The sequence below is a fragment of the Myodes glareolus genome, chromosome 10 (genome assembly GCF_982192425.1).
Source record: "Myodes glareolus chromosome 10, mMyoGla1.1, whole genome shotgun sequence".
NCBI lineage: Eukaryota > Metazoa > Chordata > Mammalia > Rodentia > Cricetidae > Myodes > Myodes glareolus.
Genome location: NC_142035.1, coordinates 33,228,428 through 33,248,715, shown reverse-complemented (window position 1 = coordinate 33,248,715; position 20,288 = coordinate 33,228,428). Strand labels below are relative to the sequence as shown.

At 42.5% G+C, this 20,288-nt stretch overlaps 1 protein-coding gene across 2 annotated transcripts in view; it reads left to right on the top strand.

Moving 5' to 3' along the window:
* The window catches only part of Slc24a3 (solute carrier family 24 member 3), a 478,272-nt gene that overhangs the window by 245,599 nt on the left and 212,385 nt on the right, over positions 1 to 20,288 (top strand). The gene's annotated exons all lie outside the window — the stretch shown is intronic.

The following is a 20,288-nucleotide window of genomic DNA, read 5'->3' as shown; positions in this document are numbered from 1 at the left end:
AATCTCCAGGCACTGTCACTTTGGCCTCGGGGAAGTTAATGGTTTTTATTGACCTGTAACAAGGTCAGTAGAACCTGTGAAAAGGTGCCTTGAGAAGTTTTTCATCCTAGGGGCTGACAGGGCCTGCCTGGCCTCTGGAATGACCCTAGCTGGCAGTGGGAATGGGGAAGGGGCTTTTAGGTGTCATGGCACAGCTAGAGGGGCAAGGATCTGTCTGGCTCTGCCTCTTGTGCCACACAGCTATGGTGACCCGACTTACCTGTAACTTCCTTTCCCTCCTCTCTGTTCCTGAGGTCCTCAACTCAAATACATACATGCATGTACACATAGCTGCATGTATATACACATATGCACAGGCATGCATGATGTGTGTGTATGTGTGTGTGTGTCTGTCTGTCTTTCTTGCAGCCTATTCATGCACGTGCTTGCAAAGACTGGAGTATCTAAGAACGGAAAGACGGTAGCGTTCTGTGTGTGATTATGCACTTACTCTCTCGGATTTTTCAACCTGGGTCTGATCATGAGTGGTTTTGTTAGTGCTTAATATTGTTGCAATTAACTCAGTTGTAGCACATCCTGTGTACATACACAGATCATTTGTCTCAGGAATTACAGCTTCTTCCTTTTCTTTTTTAGTGAGGCTTCAAATATATTGGTATGATGAGACATAGGAAAGCACATACTCTCTGTAACAATAAAGCCAGGAAACCCCCTGTAGGCACAATGGCCCCTTTCCCAGGAAGTCATGGGTTACACTTAACACTTGATCATCTGTACATCCTTAGCCCCAACCACTGTTTCCCCAGAGTCCTTTGGGGAGACACCACAGGTCTCCATCAGTGCTGTCCTCTAGAACTTTCTATGATGGTAGATGTTCTCTGGACCTGGGGACTCCAAATGACGGCTGTGTCTACCTGTGACTCTCCAGTACTTAAATGTGCCTAATGCAACCGAAAGTAAGGTTTAAAAATTTTTGCTGATTTGTACAAATAAACCTTGCCTGAAAATCAGAGGGTGGAGCTAGGCACTAGCTAACGATAGAGGTCTGGAGGTCTGTACAGACAGACAGGAAGTGATATGGCTAAGTGGAGAGAGAAAGTGATAAGGTGAGAGTGCAGGGATTAAAGGCATGTAACACCCAAGTACTGGCATTAAAAATGTGAACCACCACCACCTGGCTCTGTTGCTCTTTTAAACTGGATCATTCTCATGTAGCCCAGGGTGACCTTGAACTCGCAGAGATGCATCTGTCTCCACCTCCCAAGTGCTGGAATTAAAGGTATGTACCACCACTGCCTGGCCTCTATGGCTAACTAGTGGCTTAGCTCTGCATTCTCGTCTTCAGGCAAGCTTTATTTGTTATAGCATAAATAAAATATCACAACAGAGCTGTTGTCTCTTGGTGGACCCATTTCATGAGTTAACTCCTTTACAGTTCAATAGCATGCTAACTAAACTTGGCTACAAAGAGGAACTCTCAATATTGAAGACTTGTTCCCATCATATTAGCCCGTGGGCATGTCTGTGAGGAATTTTCTTGGTCACTAATCCATATAGGAAAGCCAGCCAACTGTGGGCAGTGTTATTCCTGGTCACCAGGGCCTGGGTTGTATAAGAAATGTGGCTGAATGTAGGTCTGGAAGCAAGCCAGTAAATAGCATTCCTTCTTGGTCTCTGCTTCAGTTCCTGCCACGGCCTCCCTCAATGATGGACTATAAAGTATAAGATAAAATGTGCACCTCTTCCCCTAGTTGTTTTTATTCAGTGTTTCATCACAGCAACGGAAAGCAAAGTCAAACAGATGGCAACATCTGGCCAGTGGCTTCCGTGTTGAACGCAGCACAAGCCTGGGGAAGCACAAAGTGAGGTAACATTTCATGACATGGAATAGCCACCCCTCCTCTGCTCCTTTTACCCCCATGATTGCATCACTGGAGCGGATTGGTCAGGTGGGGAGGTATGAACACCCAAGGGAGCCTCAAGCTGGAGAGGATCATGGCTTATGGCTATGGAAGCTTACACAGAGTCCAGTCCTCTGAGACTCACTTCTCATTTGGGGAATAGAGTCATCCCTAAAGGGCAAGGGATTTTGTTTTTACATTAGGATACACAAAGAGATGGCTACCAGAGTTCTTCCCTTGTGGCTTACTGGAACATACATTTGCTTGCTGAAATTCAGCCAATGGACAGTGAAATTCAGTTAAGACAGCCCTCAAATGATGTGCCTCTTAGCGCTCTCTCTCTCTCTCTCTCTCTCTCTCCCTCTGTGTGTGTGTGTGTGTGTGTGTGTGTGTGTGTGTGTGTGTGTAGGGGTGCGGAGACTCATGCATAAGTCTGAGGTATTCCAGGAAAATGGGACATCTTATCTCTGCAGGCCAAGCTGTGGTGTGCTCTAAGCAGAAAATGGAATTGGCATGGCTCAGCATGTTTCCCTTTTGTCACAGATGTCAGGAAAACGCACACACAAAGTCACTTGCCTAGTTGCTCATCTTGGGGTGTAATAGAATCTAGCTCTCCTTCCTCTGGGCTTGGTGCCTTAGAAGCAGTCGTAAGCTTTGAAAATAACACAGTGAAGCCCAGGCTGCATCCTGGGACAAGTAAACTGGGGTTGCTCTGTGTACTTAAGAGCTGGCCATTTTTTAAGCACCCTGGTGATCCCACACCTCAGGTGGCTGTGCTCCCCTTAGCCAATTTCATTTAGTCCTCGTTTTCCTTATATGAACCCCATGGCCTCTTTTAAAGCAGACCGAGTATAAACCTTAGATACATCTAATTCTATGCTTTGATCATGAAAGTACAAGCACATATTTATCATGTATGTGGAAGTTAGACTCTTGGAAAGTACAGGAGCCCAAATAATAACTTTGACTGAATTTCTATACAGTGTCAAATGATACTGTCATTTCAGTTTAATACTTTTCATACCTACACCTTTCTATAGTCCCTTTAGCCAGAATTTTGGTTCAGTAAAAGACGCCAAAGAGAAAAGGACAGTGGAAGAAAGCGCCCCAAAACACCTTCTTCTAGCTGATGTGCGGTGACCTGGTGTGTGGCAGTTTGGTATTTGCATTGGAGAACAAAGCATGATCCCAGCTCTGAGGGAAGCCTCGCTCATGCCTCTGGAATATTTCCCTGGTCAAACTTCCCTCCCAAGGTAATAAAATATGTGCATGCGTTGATTAGGAACAAATGTCAAAGTACCCACGATGATGGAAGTCTCGATTTCCATGGCTCTGATAAATCACAGCAGGCTCTCATGAATCTTTAATGGCTGGCCTATATTTAGGGGCTTTCAGTTTCTGAGGGCGATGAAAGGTTCTGCAGAGATACCATTCTCCCAGTGTCTGGCTTCTGCCAGGGCTGGAACCTATCTAAAGCACATCTTGCCTTCTTGAACACGGGCAGAGGATGCTGACAAGAAACTTCCCTAGACCTGAAATCAAATGATAAGACCTCCGACCTGAAAAGTGTTCTTTAATTTCTTCCAAAATATGATAGGGATTGTCTACTGTGTGTCAGGCCTTGTGCTGGGCATGTTGAGGAAATAATGTAGAGCCCCGACCTCTGAGTTTGCACTCTGGTTGGGGGAGACGGTCGGTAGAGACGAAAACAAATCATCAGGGTAATTACAGGCTGTGGTAATTGCAGTGAGAGAAATAAGCAGGGTGGCATGGTGTGTTTTTAAGCAGGGAAGTGACATGAGCTGATTTGCATTTTGAAAGATCACTCTGGCTGCTGGATGGGAAAATGCATTGTAGAGGCCAAAGGTGAAAGCCAGGGCACCAATTAAAACGCCACTTCAGCGGTCCAGGGACCAGCTGGTAATGACGGAGGAGGTGCGAGGCACAGCGCAGATTTGCAGTGTGCATGTGTGTATGGATGTGTGTGTGTCTGTGTGTGTACTCCTGGAGATCAAAACCCAGCCCCTTGTGCATGCTAAGCAAGCCTGTTACCACTGAACTATATAATATCCTCTGCTGGCCCACAGAGTTTCGAGTCAAAGGGAGAAAATTTGATGATAATGGAGCAGAATTGCCAGAAGAAAAGAGACAAGGACAGCTGAGCTTGTGGCATAATGACTTAGTGGACTGTCATGTATTCCCTGGGCCATGGAGGAAGAGAATCTAGGTAGAAGGGCAGGTTTCAGGGGTAATGCAGTGTCCTGTCACTTGCATAATCTAAGTATGACTATGGTTGAAATGCAGTGAGAGCCGTGGTTATAGGTTAAGCCTGGAAATTCTTACTTAGGGAACAGAAAATGATGCATGGCATTGAGAGCCCTGAGTCATCCTAGGAAGGTAGCCTTGCTGGACAGCGAGTCCTCTGGACCTTTGCCATTTACAACTCAAGAGCAGAGGTATCACTAGAAGCTGACATAGTGAAACTCGCTCATAAAGGAGGAAGAAGAGAATAGAGAATACAAAGGTGTATTTTGACCTCTGCACACATGCTATGGCATGCACACATCCGCACACATACATCAAACACATGCAACAGTCATAGATTTTATTGTAACTGAATGGGTGTGACCAGCTTATCTTCCATACCCAAATTTCAACCTAATCATGTAAAAACTAAACCTACATTTGAAAAACTCACAAATAAAGCCAGGCCTCTAATCCTAGTTACACATGAGGCTGAAGTGGGGTTCCAGGATTGCCTGTATTACAGAGAACCCACACAGACAGCCTGGGCAATGTAGTGAGATTTTGTCCCAAAGTAAAAGGGAACTAAATTAAGGGCTGATGATACAGCCCAGTGGAAGAAGGTTTGCCTATAACACGTGAGCCAGGGGGTTCAATGCCCAGCGCCAATCACTTCGTTGTATAATTAAAATAATAACATGCAAATCTCTGCCCAACAGAGAAATTATTGTTTTACAAAGGAATTTACTATGTAGTTCTTTAAATGCTAAGTTCTCCTGGGGTTTTACTCATTTTCTGCTGAAACTTAGTTTACTGTTTTATTTTTATTCCTGTTAGATAAACATTGTGTGTGTGTGTGTGAGTGTGTGTGTGAGTGTGTGTGTAAGTGTGTGTGAGAGAGTGTGTGTGTGTGAGAGTGTGAGTATGTGTGTGAGTGTGTGTGAGAGTGTGTGAGTGTATGTGTGTGAGTGTGTGTGTGAGAGAGTGTGAGTGTGTGTGTGTGTGTGTGTGAGAGAGAGAGAGAGAGTCAGTCCATAGCACGTGACGACAGAAGATAACCAGATAACCTTGGCTATCAGGCCTCATTCTCCACCTTGATCCAAACAGATCATCTTGCAGTTCACCACTGCATATACCAGACTGGCTGACTCCCTTGCTTCTGAGGGTTGATGTGGCAATAGGTTTATGGGAGACAGTTCATGATCCTGTGAGTTCCATGATCGGGACCTCACAAAACATTACCATCTCCTAGGTACCCAGAGACAAAGCTTTCCTAACCTGGCTAGCCTAAGAACTACAGGATTTACTCCTATAAGAAGGTGACTGTGGATGAATGTACCCCTCTTATTACTCACTGCCCCTGCCCAGTCATGCATGTTCACCCATGGACGTCCAGGCATACCAGATCTCCAGCAAGGGGTCCCTGTCAGCTTCATTCTTACACATCTCTGCAGTACTGGAGATGTGGGAAGGGAAGCTGCTTATAAAGACCCCACAAAGGGGCCTAGGAGGATGCAAGGAGTCGTCAGTCAATTGAACACAATACTTGTTGACTACTGTCCCTAGGTAGTTCTGGAGACACTGGGCAAGACTAGATTAGAAGCCCCCACTGCATCTGGCCCCAGAGTTGGTACTTCTGTCCTCCGCTCATCTCTCGGAGACCCAGAAACCCAACTTAGCTATTTTGAAAACCAGAAATATTGCTTCAGAGATGTTTTGAGGGGTTAGAGTTTCAGTTGAGAACCCCAACTAGCTCATGTGCAGAAGACACATTCTGGATGAATGTCTGGCCATCTCTGTGCACATCTACTGCAATTCTACAACTCCTGGGTGGGTAACACATATAGCATGGATACACTGGAATAAGGGATGATTCAAGCCACTCCAAAAAAAAATGTGGGTTTGAACCTTATGAATTGTTCACCTCAGAAATCTTCCATTTAATATTTTCAGACTGTAGTTGGCCACAGAGAACTGAAACTGTAGACAGTAAAATTTTGGATAAGAGCCAACTTTTGTCTATTTACTATAGTTCTACATTCAGTAGATTATGAAGCTTCTATCTGTGCGAGTCTTGAGGATTCTAAAGCGTGTGTTCCTTATTCTGGAGAATAAATATATAATAGATCTTATATATTTAATTCACACGTCTTTTTTAAAAATGAAGCTTGGGGTTTGTAGAATTGGCTCAGAGCAGAGTCCTAGACTCCCCACTCCCAACCATTCACACCATCAGTTGAGCAATAGTAATAATAATACTAGCAGCTGTAGTAGTAACAAGAGTGATCGCAGCTGACTTTGGAAGCACTTATGCAATCGTGTTCACTCCTTACTGTGACTTTCTCTCTCTATCTCACACAACCCATGGCATGCAACAGTACAGCTCACTTCCCCATTTCTGAGGTCACTTGAGTAAATCGCTTGCTCACGTCACAGGGCTGCTGAGCTGGGGAGCCACCAGCTGAGCCCTTGGGGCTGGACTCCAGATGTCCATTTTCCCATTTGTCTTCAGACAGCTCTTGTCACTCTGACCAGTCTTTCCCAGGGGAACGCCTGTCACCTATAATGGCAGTGTGATAGCTTCTTTGCAGGTGCTGAATAGGATCTCAAGTCAGTGACCTTCCCAGGGTAGGAGGAATTGAATTGGGCTAGCTCTGGCCTTTGAACTCATGGCTGCCCACTGCCCTTTGCAATCAGATCAGTCCTTAATTTGGTGGTTTAGTCTGCAGAAACTTCTAATTAAAAGATGGATTTTGTAATGAATTTTTATTAATTTAGCAATCTGCCTGGATGCTGAATTGTCATTTTTCCTAATAGAGAAAATTGGTTTGGTTTATTTTCCTGAACAGTGGAAGTCATTCAACTTAATTAAACTGTCTGAGGAGATTTTCTACTTGTCTTACTCAGCATGGGCCAGGAGGGAGCTCCCTTCATGAGGCCTCAGTGGTGACTAGAGATTGGCTTTCCTTCTGAAGGCAGTGTGGATCTGGTGTCAGCTATTTCTAAAAGTCCTACAGTCCAAATCAGGGCAAAAGGGGGGGTGCTCCTCCAGGTGTGGGGGCACATGCCTGAAATTCCAGCATTCCAGTGGAGAAAACAAGAAGGTTGCTAACTCAAAGCTACCTAGGGAGGCCCTGTTTTAAAGCAGGATGATGCTTATGTTACATGGTTTCAGGTTATCAGGAAGGTTCCCCTGCGTCCCTGCGCCCCTGCGTCCCTGTGTCCCAGCGTTCCTGCACCTCTGTGTCTGATATGCACAGAAGGGTAGAGAGCATCTCAGATTCTGCACCATAAGATGGCAGCACAACCAGAATTGAAAGTCCTTCAGACTACCTTAAAAGAAAAATTACTAAGGTTTCCACACTGTCAAAGATAATACTAACCGTATTTGGTAGTACATTAAAGAATCCTTCCTTGCCAGCAGGTAGGGATTTTTCTTAAGGATGCAAAGCTTGAATGATAATAATAAACCATCAAGCAGTCAAATGTAGCATAGATATTTTCCCAGAGGAAATTGTGCATTTAAAAAGGTGTTTGCCTCTTTATGGTATGTATAGTATTTATGGACCACTTTAATAGATATTATCATATTATGGAAAGATTGAACTGATAAATGTCTGTCACCACACACACTCACATATTGTGGTCAGAGTATTTAAAAATCTATCAGCGAACTGTCTCAGCCGGTTTTGAAGCTCACGATATATTAACTATCACAATTTATCATTATTTGTTATATATTATATATTACAGTATATTATTATTATTATTATTATTATTATTATTATTATTATTATTAGCTATTGATAGCCACTATGGTGTAGAATAGTCCCAGAACTTATCCTTCTGCCTAACTGAAAATTGTGCCCTTTAATCAGTGGCCCATGCAGCTCCCTTACCAACTACCATTGTGTTCTCCGCTTCTGTGAGTTCAACATTTGCCAAGCACTTGAGGCTTCAGGGAAGAAGACCTGCTGATGACAACTCTCTGCCAGCAGGACGAGCACCACAGAGGACCAGGAGATAAATACATATGCCCTGTAAAAGTGACAGTCACACAGAAGATGGCTATCATCACAGTTTTCTGTTTCTTTATTGTCTAATGTTCTGCACAGCATTGCACATGGGGTCACAGTTATTTGCAGATAATGTGATGATGGAACTAGATAGTCATGAGCATTTATCCATAATCTCTTGAAATATATATAAGAATATTTCGAATGATCAAAGAGAAGTATGCAGAAACCAGCAGCTTCCAAAAATTAAAAGTGAACATATTGAATTTTATATAATGTATATATAATAAAATATACAATAAAATAGTAGAATTGGCTTTAACTGTATATCACCCATGTAAAGTGAAACTTCTAATATATGTCTAAAACACATGAAGTGTTTTAATGAATAGATACTCGGGTCGAAAATGAGATTTATTTTCAAATCATATTTCCAATTTAATTAAAAACTCGGAAGATTGTTGGGTTTACCTGTAGACATGAAAGATTTACATGAAGAACATTTTGCTCTAGTTTATACTGAAATGTCTTTACATGTTATTGAAATTCCAGTATTAAGTCAGGCAGAAGAGTGGAACAAAAGAAATTGTCCAAAACTAGCTCCAGGAACCATTTCTGAAGTCAAAGCAGCAGGCTGGACCAAGACAACAGGCAGGATTATTTAGCGAAGTGTCTGGGAAAGTAGACAAATGACTTGGGAAAGCTCGGCTTCTGTCTCCTCACCACTCTGCTCTCTCTGTCCCCCCACCCACATAGTCCATGGCCAGCCTTTTTCTTGCTTGTCTTGCAGCCGTTTTTTGTAAATGCACCCAAAGGTTCATGCTGATGAGTAGTTGGTATTCATCCAAGACGTTGATAATTAAAAATATATAGAGAAAGAGAAAAGTTTGGATTGGCCTTAGGTGAAAATCCTGAAATTGATTAAATATAAAAATATGAGGAACCCTGGATGACCTTATTTAGAGAGTGACTTTTTGTCGATGCAAAGTAATAGAAAATCTAGACCCAAGTGCAAAATGGAAGATAACATGGAAGAAAGTCTACGTGGCCTTGGGTTTTAATGATAGTTTATATGTAATACTGAAAGCAACCTTGAAGAAGTAAAAAAAATGGGTGAGCTGAACTTTGTTAAAATTAAAACAGTTTGACTATGAAAGATATTATTAAGAGGCCCTAAAAGCAAATCACAGAGTGGAAGAAAAAAATTGTGCAAATCACATCTCTAGGGAAGAGTGAACACTGAGGAAATACAGACATGCACAACATGTTCTTGAAGATTGAAGTGACTGCTTAGATGTGATTGCCTCAGAGGTAAAGCTATGGAGTTTGTTAGTCCATATGTATTAAAACTGTATTTCCCAGTTTATGATATTTACATCTTGTGGGCCTATTGGGATGTGACCCAATCATAAGTCAAGGGATATTGACATAAACTCTATGTTTACTACCTGTACTCTCTAGTTCAAAACCATTTAGACTTATATCAAACAGGCATTAAATATAGCGTTTGGGATGAGAGGATGTGGCTGTAACTCTCACAAGCCTGTACAGATGGATGAGGAGCACTACAGTGACACAGAACATCCAGGTCCCTGGACATAGATTCTCCGCCTTGGAGACCTTCAGGAATCTCATCCATGCGGCCAACCGGGAGTCCTCTATCATTCTCATTTATTCCCATCTGTCATCTCAATTATTTCTAGGGATTTCATTTGGGGATGTGATCTGAATCCAGAGACTGCCATCAGCACCAGGAGCCTGGGGCAGGGGTGTGTGCAGCCTTGTATTCCTGCTCTGGTCCTGTCCCAGCCTTCCTGAAATTGATAAACAGCACAGCCTCTCTCTTCCCCTGAGAGAAATGAAGTGCCGACTCAGGGCCTCATTGATTTCCCAGGACACCCGATGCCACTTTAGGACTCTATTTTTATTTCCAAAGTGGCCTTCTGACCTGACTCAGGTCTGTAAATCAGCTGGCAAAATGCTTTGTCGCTGCTGTTCTCAGCATGATCCTTCATGCTATAGTTTTTCACTTTTATCTAACAAGGAGATATCCTTGAGAGTTCAGATACATCCCCTTCTTTGGGTAGGTGAGACTGTCTAAACTCTGACCTCAGAGATAGTTTTTTTATATATTAAAAAAAGCCCTGCAAATGCACAGACCTGGTTCCATTGTGTCTTGACTAGTCTAGTTCAGAAAGATGTAGTGTTCCTATAGCTCAATGCCTGTGGCCTGTGTTTTCCTTAGTTCTGGGTATTGGAAGTGAGCATGTCACGGCAGCATCTGAACTGATTCTTCTCCAAAGGTTTGCATAGATCAGCTCACTTTTTCAACCAGACTCGGGTACTAAGCCCCGCCCCAATCCCAAGAGCTTTTATGTTCAGAAAAAATAAATAATACATGCCCCTCTATATCCAAGGACAACTTCAGGAATATCAATTCTCTCCAATGCATAGTGTTTGCTTACATTTCTGTAATTCATTTTAAACTGCACTCTGAATGTCATGATGCAATCTTATGCCATAATACTGTCCCACCTAGGATACGAAATGACACTTTTTTCCAGGATAGCCATGCTGTGTATGCTACCCTCCTATTAGACTTCTGGTTACCAGACTAACTGCTGCAAGATCAGAGCATTGTGTTTAAATAATCCTCAGTTTACTTTAAAATGACCTCAGAGAACAAGAATAATTATTTTGGCAATACAGATATGGCAAACAGAAGCTATAAGGTACCTCCTTTAAACACAGTAATCTGAGGATGATAACCCCATAATATTTTATTATGGTATATTGTTATAATTATTCTTTTATTGCCAGCTATCTTATACTTCACTGTACCTAATTTTTAATCAAACTTCATCAGAAGAGTGTATGTAGAGGAGAAAACAGTGGGGTTCAGCATATGCATCATTTCGGATAGCAATGGGGGGTCCTGTGTTCCCCTGAGGATAAATGGAAGCTACTGTGTACCATGAGGAGTTGCAAAGCCAGAACATTAAAGACAAGAGTTGTCTCGAAGCCATGTCTCATAAACACAGGCCTGTCTCTGGCACCCTCGCTTGTCATCAGTGAATTCCAGGGGGGCTGGAGAAATAACTAGAGGCCTTTTTGGCCCCACACTAGTTGTCTTTGGGAAGCAAAACACTGTCCGTGTTCTAGCTGGTAAGTTTGTCTCTTCTCTAGGAAAACAAACAAACAAACAAAAAAACAAAATAAAACACTCTTAGAATGCCTCAGGTCTCTAGAGAATACTCCAGGATTCCAATGAAACACAGGCCAGGTTCAGTGATTAGTCCCTCTCAAGGGGAGAGCCAAATGCAGTCAGAGAATCAGAGCACACATCGTCTTAGGCTTCCCACTAAGAGTACTCATAGACACATGTGGCTTCTTTCCCTTCCTTTAGTAGTGGCAGTGCTGTCATCACGGACATCTGAGGTTCAGCAAATCCACAGGCTGGCTGCCTGTGGCCAGCATCCTTCCCTTCACCTATTATGCGTGTGTCTCTGCTCTCCCTGGGTGGAGGCAGCTGCTCTAAAGGTTCTCCTGATGCCTCCTCCAGGGCTCCACAGACTTTGCATTCTTCTTGCAGATCTGGAACGGGAGGAGGTATATGTTGCTCTTTCCTCACATTGTCTTCAACTGGTTTCCCCAAGGAACAGACCCCGTTTTTTATGTGTTGGTGGCTTATTTGGGAAGCGGTCCAGGAAATTTTGGTGGGTGAATGGGGAGGAAAAGAAATCTGGATGTGGTGTGCTCACCAGCAGGTTGTTTTCATGGTCAGTTAGCACCCAGTTCCCTAAAGAGCTCAAGGAGACAGAGTCCATGAAGCAGGCTGTATGTAGGTTTTTATTTCAAGTTCCTAGTCTGTCTGTCACTGGACTAAATCTAGGAGCATTACCTCCCAGCTCTTCTGTCTTGTTCTGTTGCCCTCAAGATAAAAGAAAACCTAGACAGTTCGATGGCAGCCATGGACACTTTGGGTACATGGTCAGGACCTTGTCAGCACTGGCTACCCTCAGGGTTAAAAGAACCATAAAAAAAAATTCTAAGGGGATTTGTCTCAAACATTGGTTCACATAGGAGACATAGGCAAACTCAGTGAGAGTTGGGCCTTTGTGCTGTGGATTGAGACTTCTATGAGACATAATTTATTACAGTGTTTTGAAACACTGGGAGATATACATAATGTACTTTGTATGTGACCTGACAAAGAAAGTACAAAAATATTTGAGCTATTAATAGCGTTATAATCATACTTGTCTTTCAGATAGAAATGTGTTTAGGGCAGTTGTGATATGCAGTAGATCATTGCAATTCCTAGGTGGCAAGGGACTTGGGCTTGTATAATGAGGATGAGTGACCTAATACCGCCCACTCCACTCTCTGGGATTGTTTGGACAAGAGCAGAGGCTCTCACTGAGAATTCGGTGAGACCATTGTACACAGGAAAAGGATTATATTTCCCAGTACTCTTAGAACTTCAAAACCCCACCTTTGCCAAGCTTAGAAATCGTATTCTCAGAACTATACTAGCATCACAGGACAAGCAGCACCCCAAATTTCAGCTTTTGTTTTAAAGGAAAAGATGTTCAATTTGAGGTACACAGTTGCTATGACTAATGGAGAACTGTCGTGTCTTGTTTCCTGCCTGATAAATGGTTCTGGGCCTTTGTCAGACAAGTAATGCATTTTGCTTCTGAGACACTGTTCACAGAACAGTCTAGAACATCCTGTATATTCTGTATGTCTATCATCATATTCAATTGGGAAAGCCATCCTGTGTGTTGACCTTATAAAAAGGAAAGTGTATAAAAGAATTTTTTTCTTTCTTGAGTCCCTTTGGTAACTGAACTCTGTTCAGTTCTGAGTTCATCAGTCATGTATTTGTGTTTCTGGGAGATTCATCCTTCCTTACATTTAGGTCTTCCAGAAAGGATAAAACAGCAGAACTTACCTTAATCATGAAAGAAAATTCTAGTAGAATTCCACAGGTGCATAATGATGATTTTGTTTAATGCAGGAACCCTGGAATCTTGATAGCAGCATTCATACATGTTTATTCTCTCATTATATGGTTAAACTTATAAAAGGTTTTTAAATAGCTGTATGTTTACTAAAGAGGCCATCACTTATTAAGCACATTCAGGACATTGTGATGGGAATTTGGGAATAAAATATGAATGAGAAATCACCCCTATCTGTGAGGAGTTTCCCAAACAGAAAACAAAAACAGATGTCTTAGAGAAGATAGTATGTTGCTATGTGGGAGAATTAGGGTGAACAAAGTATGTAGAATAAGATAGTAAGAATAACTGAAATTTATTGAGAAAAATTATTATGGGCTGCACACCGAGTTTAGTCCTTAGACTTACTTAGTTCTTTACAGCTTTGTGAAGTCTATGAGACTATAGTCACAGATTTTAGGAGTAAATCAAGTCATAGCTGCCAAAATGATGCTCAACTGGCAAATAAAAAAGCCTGAATGGGAATCTAGGAGGCCTGACTTTAGACCTAACTAAAATTGCATCAGGCAAAAGGTCTGACATGGATGCAGAGGAAAGGCTTAGGGACAGAAATCAAGTCTAAGCCATGTAGCATTCAGGAACAAGAACATTCACAATGGTGATTATTTTTCAGTTTGGTCCTGGAAGAAACAGTGATTCCAGCCATCCTTAGAAAGGGCACAGACAAGTACCTGGTAGGTTGCTTGAAGATAGGAAAGGACAGAGTGGCAGGATGTGTGGAGTTAGATATTGGTAGGATAGTGTCCAAGGGAACTCTTAGGAGAAGCCAGGAAAATTGGGCCAGCATTCCAACTTCAATACAGACATGATTCACAAAGCATCCCTTGAGGGAACCTTTCCTCCCTGCCCTTCTTCTCTGAATCCTGGGGCCCCCATATGTGCCTTCTGGCCCTAGATTCTCCTTGATCTCTACATTGATTCATTTCCATGGGGATTTCCTTCTGGAAAAGTAGGGTCTCCTAACCCTACATGCCCAAATTGACCTCTTGACCATCCCTCAGACCTGGGCCTCCTTGCTAGATCACAGGAACTAGCCTCATACCTTCTCCAAGGGAAGACTAAACAGTTCCTCCTCTGCTCCTGTACTGTACCCGAGCCCATGTTGTTCCATTTCCCTCCAGTGCTCTCCATGCAACAGACAAAGAGATCCTTCTACAAATTTAACCCAATTGTGCACCCTTTTATTAAAAGTGTATAAAGGGCTTCCCATTGTTGGAATGGTAAAGGCCTATATGTCTACACTGACTCTTTCAGCCCACCTGGCTCCCTCTCTGAAACATGATTAGTAAAAGCTCAGAGACAGAAATTGGGGTTCTGCCTGAAGATCTGAAAAGCAAAACAGCCATCCACCGTCTCTTACCTCTACCTCAGTTCGAAATGGTGATCCTGCCTCCAGGAATCTCATAATGAGACTGAGACTGAGACTGAGACTGAGACCTGTCTCCTCCCGTCTTATAATCCTCTCTAGGGCTGGGAGTAAAGGTGTGCACTACCCTGATTAAAGGCATGTACCGCCAGTTTTTTATGGCAACGAGTGTGGCTACTGGGATTAAAGGTGTGTGTTACCATAACCTGGTCTGTAAGGCTGACCAGTGGGAATGTTTTACTCTCAGATCTTCAGGCAAACTTTATTTATTAAAATATAATCGAAATGCTACTACACAGCTCACTGCCCTGTTGGTTGGAGCTTTCTGGCATCTCTCCATACCCCTGGGCCAAAGACACATTTCTCCCCTTCCTGATTTCCTTAATCGGTTGCCTTGTTCTTCTTCAACTATGCAAACTCCATGTCAGCCTCCCCTGCTCGACCTCTCTCAGCTTATCCTCTTCCTGGACCAGTCTGTTTCTGTTCTACTCTAACCCTATACCTTTTAGCTTCCAGTCAGGCCAAGGAAATCAAGGCCTCCTTTCACAGGCTTTGAGAATCCTCCGAGAGACTTTCTATTCATTAATGAAATTAAATCTACAATTGCTCCTCATTACTCAGTAATCTTTCTGGACCCATAGTGTCTAGCTGATATGAGATTTCCCTCTGTATGCTGTGAATACCATTGGTAAATAAAGAAATTGGCTTGGCCTGATAGGGTAGAACAGAGCTAGGCGGGGAAAGCCAAACAATGCTGGGAGAGAGAAGGTAGAGTCAGAGAGAAGCCATGTACCTCTGGTGGTCGCTGGAACTTTACCCGGTAACTCACAGCCACGTGGCAATACACAGATTAATAAAGATGGGTTCATTTAAGATATGAATTAGCCATAAATATGCTTAAGCTATTGGCCAAACCGTATTGCAAATAATATGGTTTCTGTGTGATTATTTCGGGTCTGAGCTGCCGGGTGGCCGGGAAACAAACTAACACCCTCCTTACAACATCTAGCAATTGGTAGGCACAAGACTAGTGCTTCACACTTGTTCTCTGAATGAAATAATAAAGAAATGATGCAAGCCAGGTAAAGCATCATCCCCTAGGAAGTAGGCATCCCTCGGTGATGATTACCCTTGCATCTGTGACCTGTGACACTTACCTTGTAGAAATGATGTGAGAACCCTGGTGACTCTGATAAATACCCTCAGATATCCCTCTGGTAGTTCCCTTCTTTTGTGGAATTTTAGAGAATGTTCCAAGGAGTAGAGGCCTAGTCATCCAAAAGTTTTTGCACTCTGCCCTGAGTTCAATTCCAGGGCTTCTGATTCCCTGTGAGAACTAATTCAAGCAGATAGAAAGGTGCTGATCCATAAGCATGTGAATTATCAGGAAGAATATATGTTAATTATGTGAAAGATCAGGACAAGTCATGATCTTGTCCTCTCAGTGGTGGCACAGCCAGCGCAGCCTTCTGGAAGAGTCTGCTTATCAGCCTACTTTCTGTCTCCACTTCAGAAATCAAGGCTCTATACCAACAAGTAACCTAATGTGTTCCCTCCTCCTTAGTTAATGAATGGTGGCTGAAGCCTGGTGAGTTAGGGTCCACCATAAGTTCTGATGCATTGATCCAACTGTGCACTGACAGTGGACCAACCCCAGGAGGCAGCGGCTAACTCTCCTCCCACCCACCCCATGGAGACTGACATTTAACCAACAATAACTCCTTGGCAGATTTCATCTTCTCTAAACAGTGAAAGGGAGACTTAAATTTTTTTTTACTTTGCAACTGAAACAAATGGAAAATAATTTTGGCAACTGCCAGCGAAGGATCCTGGACACAGAATTTGACTTTCGCATTCCAGTGGCTTGTGGGGTTGTGTATGTAGATTTTAACCAACCTTTGAAATTTAGGGTTTAGAATGCTTGGAAGATCTTTAGCATTAGTGGCATTTTATTAGCGGTGCCAGCTGTTTTTCTCAACTCATGTTAAATGATGTTTTTGCCTCCCTTTCTGGGGACACCAGAGGAGCAGCAGCTAGGACCAGGAGAGAAGCTAACAGCGCTATACAGCCAGGAGGCTTGACCAGGTGCCCCCAAAGACTAGCCTGTGTGACCCCTGCATTTGGAGCCTTGCAAGACCAGCTTCAGCAGACTATGTAGGCTAAGGCTTCATAATAATAGGGCTAGTTTCTGGCTATACTGGGGCTGGTCACATTGGATGGTAAGGACCCAGGCTCTCAGAGGGAACTGAATTTCCTTAAGGGAAAAATTTTTAAGCTAGACTTGAATATTCAAGGAGGCTTCCTGGGCACAGACATCAGGTAGTGTTTAAGATCCATCCAGAAATAAAATGGTATTAAGATAATGTAATGGTAACACATGCTAAAAGAATTAATCATAAAGTTATCATTTAACACAGAGTTTCTAGTTTGGGTTCTATATCCAAATGAATTGAAAGCATGGTCTTGAAGAGATACTTGTTTGCCTGCTTTCATAAAAACTTTATTCATAATAGCCAAGATGTAGAAGGAAGCCAGGCAGGGTGTAATTTCAGGACCCGGGAGGCCAAAGACTGGAAGATTGTGAGACCAGCCTGGGCAATATAGCGAGTTTAAGTTCAGCCAAGAATATATAGTGAGACCTTGCCTCAAAAATATACAAAGTAGAGTATACCAAAAAAAGGAAGAATTAAAGTGCTTACAGACCAATGAATGATTAACAGAATATGGAATATCCATGTAAGGGATATTATTTAACCTTTAAAGAGGAAAGAATTTCTGACCCATGCAATAATATAGAATAATTCTGTAATTCTGCTAAACAAAAGTTCAGTCACAAAAGATGCTGCATGGTTCCATTCACATGAGGCTTCTAGACTACTCAGACTCATGAGAAAGAGTAGGATGGTGGTTCCCTAGGCTAAGAAAGTTCAGAGTTAGTGTTTTATAGATGCAGAGCAATGGTTCTCCAAAATCTTCTAGAGAACACGCTGTGAATATGAACTTTGGATTTAGACATTTCAGCTAGCATGAAATTTTTATGTCATATGTATTTTGTTGTAACTGAAAAGAAATAACTAAAACCCAACCTGTAAGATTCTTATGTTGGATGCACGCTCTGTGCCCCTAGCACTCATGATTTCAAGCGAGAAGATCGTGAGTTCAGTGCGAGCCTGGCACACAAGAGTGAGATTCTCCTGAGAAAAGAAGTGTTAGAGCCCACTGAAAGAAGCTCGCTCTTATCTGTTGGAAAGACAAGTGTAGGTTACAACTACTGACACCATTTTCCTTCGGTCCACATTCAGGTTTGCCAAGTTATTGGGTCAGACACCAGGCATTGGTAGTGGGTATTAAAAGATGAAGAGAGCCATTTGGATGGTCAAAGTGAACAGACCTAACCCAAAACACCAAAACCTAAAATACTGCCAATTCTGAAACTGCATTAGTACTCATATGACACTGTAAGTAGAAAATCCTACACCTGACCTCATGTGGCATTTTCCAGTCAAAACACAGATGCACTAAAAACAGTGTTTAAAAGAAGTACCTTCAGACTGAGTACAAGGTGTATACCAAGCCTAAATCAATTTTGTAATTAGATTTGAGTCCTATCCCTTGATGCCTCATTATTCATATTTCATATTACATAACCCAAGAAAATCCAAAATTTGAATTCCTTCTGGTCCCAAGAAGTTTGGAGAAGGACCACTCAATTCACACGCTATTTTGGTAAGAACATCTAAAATATACATTGCTGTTGTCCATCCGTTCCCATGCTGAGGTTCCCGTCCCAGTGTACAAGGAATTATGCACAGGATAATAGAACAACTCAGTTTCTAGAGCAAGTAACTAGCCACAGGCTGAATGTCGCACACCATGTAGGCATTGTTAAATGAATCGTCCATATGTCCAGTAAATTAATGAGGCAGCTGGATCTGCATGCACATGTGGAGATATGCCAAGGGAAAATAGCATCATGCGTATCACTGTGTTTCTGTGTTTAATTAGCCACCATTTGTGTAAAAAAAAAGGGGGGGCAGTTATATTATGCCCGATTGCTTGATATGCATACGATTATACAGGCCAGGAATCTAAGGACACAACAACTTGCTTATGTCTGGGCCAGGATTAGGTGATTGGGAGGCTTCGTTTCTTCTTAACTCTTCCAAGGTTACTTTTCTAAAACACAAATTACTTATTCTGTATAAATACATACATGTATAAAATGTCTACCGAAACATGCACATACATTTTAAAAGTTGGCTGTGGTGATAAAGGTCCCAGACCTCCAGGCTAGAGGGATCTCTGATCCTTAGCACTAGGATAAACCATTCAACTTCATCCACTTCTAGAAAACGTGTTATCTAACTATCTTTCATATATTGACTGTTAGAACGCCAATACAGAGGGAAAGAGGCCTCTCTCTACAAGACAAAGTCCCTCTGAGTGACCAAGAGCCCATTGTCTTTCATCACTGTCCTCAAAGGCAGTGGCTAACTTAGATGGTGACCCCAGGTGTTGAGCATCTTATGACCTTGGATGCTGCCATCTGTGGATGCTATTACCTTCTAGGAGTCTGGCATGGGCAGGTACAGAAATGTGAGGAAAGAGATTTTTGTAGGCCATAGGCAGGTGGAGGGAGTGGTAGCTCAATTTTCAAGAAGTGCCCAGGCTCACTCACTACCCCCCCCCCCATTGCATCTTTAGACTTGGTGTGTCCTTGTTGACCAGGGAAGAGATTCTCCCCTGCAGGCATGGCACTTATTGAGGAAAAATAATTCATAAGACCTAAAAACGATCATTATCATAATAAATTGGATTCTGAAATGGTAAGAACAGGAAAACAGATCAGCATTTGCCAAGGGCTAAGAGTTGACTACTAGGAAATGTGGAATGTGACCACGTTCTGCATCTTGACCTTGAAGGGGTCAAGTCACCAACCTCGGGCACACCTCACATTATAGAATATATATGTTTTTAAAAGTAAATGGAAGCTTCCAAAAGTCAATGTCTGTCTGCTCTTGAAACCAACTGGGAAAAGATGCTTTAACTCTGTAAATATGTGGGCAATCTGGGCTTATGACCCTACACTTTCACTTAAGAACCATGACCCGAAATCCCACCTAGCATGTCCCTTTTAAGATCACTCTTTAAGGTTTACGTTCTTCTCCCTCTGACAACTCCCTCTTCCACTTCCACACCATTTCACAAAAAGTGTTTTTGTCTATTTTGCTTACACACGCCTTATCTACCCGATGACATCATAAGAAGTGAAGTGGTGAGGTGTGGGGTAGGCTGTGGCTGAAGAGGAAACTCACTGTCTGCCAGGCACACTGGTCTCTGTGTTCATGATACGGTGTTCGGCAGGAAGCCAGGGAACAGACACACATTAACCTTTATTTTGGGGATGGTAAAGTTGTGTCTGTATCATGCAATTTCGACCCATGGGGAAATGGTTAAATGCACTGACAAAGATCAGTCAAGCATGAGGTTAGGTGAGAGTTTCAGGTTATTGAACAGTTATCAAAATGCATAACCAAAGTTGTATCATCTATTTAATGGGAATCATAATACCACCTTCACTGGAGAGTTTGTAAGACCTGGTAAGTAAATGTGAAACACTATATACTTGTTCGCTTTCCCTATCGTCTAATACAGAACCAACTGCTCAGGACAAAGGAAATGCAAAAGTGCCTCCTCTTGAGTAGAACTAATGCTCTATCATATAATAATGAGT